Here is a 2681-nt window from a genome sequence, read left to right as displayed (position 1 = left end):
AAAAATACATATAGGAATTTAGAAAATATAAATTTATTCAGATATCTCAACTGCCTTTCAGTGGCATTGTTAAGTTATATTTTTAAGGAATTCATCAATTCTAAAAGCAACTTTAGATATGTTGTTGAATTTTATTGACATGATACTATTAAAATATTCCTTTATTACATTTTCATATTAGCTGGTCTCCATTAGTCATTTCTGTGTCATAAAGATACACACACACATATGGAATAGAATATGTATATATATTTGGGAGGGATCTGAGACAAGGTTTTTCTGTGTAGCCCTGGCTGTCCTGGAATTCACCCTATAGACCAAACTGGATTCAAAATTAGAGATCCACCTGCCTCTGTCTCCTGAGTGCTGGAACTAAAAGCATGTACCACCATTGACATATATATATATATGTCATTTATATATGTAATATACTTTGATTGTGTTTTTCCTATCCAACTCCTCCTAGAACTTCTTACCTCCCTATCCACTCAACTTTATTTTTCTCACTCCTTTTTTTTTTAAAAAACCTACGAAAATGAAATCAAAGTGACAAAAAATAAACCAATAAGGCAAAGCATAAAACAAAGGGAAACAGTGGGTTTTTAGAGATAATTTTTAATTAAGTCTTTTATTTCACAGAATAGTATATGTTCTAGTTCATTGTTTAAGAGTGATCTTTCTATTCAACTTTCATGGTATTTCATTTGGTCCAGCTTTTTGAACTCCTTACATTTGAAAAATAGATATCTGATTTTCATTTTTCTCTTCCTTATGTAATAATTTCGGATATAACTCATTGAAATTTTCTCTTGTAATTTTTACATATAGTCTATTATCATCTAGATTAAGAATATCAGTCTCACTTTTGTTTACTTGTTGACTCTTGGATTCTTTAGAAATGCATTGCTTAATTACAAAGTATGAGTTATCTTTTCTTATTGTCTTATTGATACTAACTTCTGATATGTAATTCAATGTTACCACTGTAAACAGAGAATATAAATTCATCTATCTCTCCATTCATCTTGCTTCCTTTTATCTATTATGTTTTATAACAAATTTTGCTTATTTTATAGTTACTTTTGAAAATTCTAAAAATATTGTCTATATCATTCTATATTCGCTTTCTTATAAGGTTTGTTCCCAGAGTTTTGTCCATGTGAGTCACTTACTCTAGTATGAGCTACACTTTCCTATGTATATGAGCTTACTTTTCTAAGGTTTGTTATCATTCTGTACAGAAAGTTTCCCAATTAAATTTTTCCATATGTTCTTCTTACTGGTTGCTGTGTAAGGAATTCTAGCAGCAGTATTTAGGACCTCGCATGTCTCACAGTTCCTGTGTGTCAGGACACATGGCTCGCCTGAGTCCTGCTTGGAGATCCATATGCTATAACTGGTGTGTTTCCTGCTCTGTCTTTTTTTCCAGAGTCCAGGATTCTCTTCCCAGCTCATGCAGTTGTTAGCAGAGCTCAACTTCTGAAGGCCACAGGAAAGAAATTCCATTGTTTTCTTATGTCTTTGCAGTACTTTTCTCATTGATGCGAAAAAGTATTGATAAAAGCAACTGAAGGAAGGAGAATATATTTTGACGTACAGTCCCGGGACACAGTCTATCACGGCATGGATATGGTGACATTTTGTTTGTGCTGTAACAAATAAAGCTTGCCTGAGGATCAGAGTGTGGAGCTAGTCACTAGATAGCCATAGAGGCCAGGCAGTGGTGGCACTCATCTTTAATCCCAGCACTCAGGAGGCAGAGGCAGAGTTCATGGACACCATGAGCTACACGAGATTGATTCAGTCTAAAAGAGAAACAGAGCCAGGCCTTGGTAGTTCACACCTTTAATTCCAGCACCAGGGAGGTGGAGACAGGAAGGGATATGGCTGGGCAGAGAGAGGAATATAAGGCAGGAGGAGACTACAGCTCAAAATATTCAGTCTGAGGATTTCTGAAGACAGGATCTTGCCCCCTTCTGTCTGAGGACTCTAGTGGCTGGCCTCCACTTCTCTGATCTTTAAGCATTTATCCTGGTATCTGACTCTGGGTTTTTGTTACTAAGACCAATCAGAACTCATGCTACACATGGATGTAATGGTAGCTTGAAGCAGTTAGTCACCTTGTACTACAGTCAGGAAGCAGAAAAAGATGACAGTTGATACTCAGCCCACATTTTCTTTTCAGCCCAGAACACCAGCCTATGATATGGCAACACCTGCTATTGGGGTAGCTCTTCCCACTTCAGTTAACCTGCTCTATCCCTCAGAATCTCAGAGCACACCCTGCATGATCCTAGATCCCGGTGATTGGATCATCAGTGTTCACCAGCATAGCCACTAACTAGAAGTTCTAACAGCATGTTGAATAAGAACTTGCCTGGTCTTGAGTTTAAGAGGAAACATTTAATCTTTCACTCTTAGGAAAAATGTTAGAATTTCTTTGAGATGTCCTTCTTCAGGTGGGGAAGTTCTTCGCCACTCTTGTATTCATGAGGGTTACAAGAAATAAATCTGATAATTTTGTCTCAAATCTGTGGGTTTTTTAGCATTTTTAATTCGGCATATAACAATAAATATTTTTCAGCTAATCTCATATAACCAGAATAAACAATGCTTAGCTATAGTATATAATCTTTTTATATACTATATATATTATTTTTATATACTCCATGTTTAATTCT

The sequence above is a fragment of the Alexandromys fortis genome, unplaced genomic scaffold (assembly GCF_014885135.2).
Source record: "Alexandromys fortis isolate MF-2015 unplaced genomic scaffold, M_Fortis_MF-2015_v1.1 scaffold_0, whole genome shotgun sequence".
Classification (NCBI taxonomy): Eukaryota; Metazoa; Chordata; class Mammalia; order Rodentia; family Cricetidae; genus Alexandromys; species Alexandromys fortis.
This window is presented reverse-complemented; position numbering follows the sequence as displayed.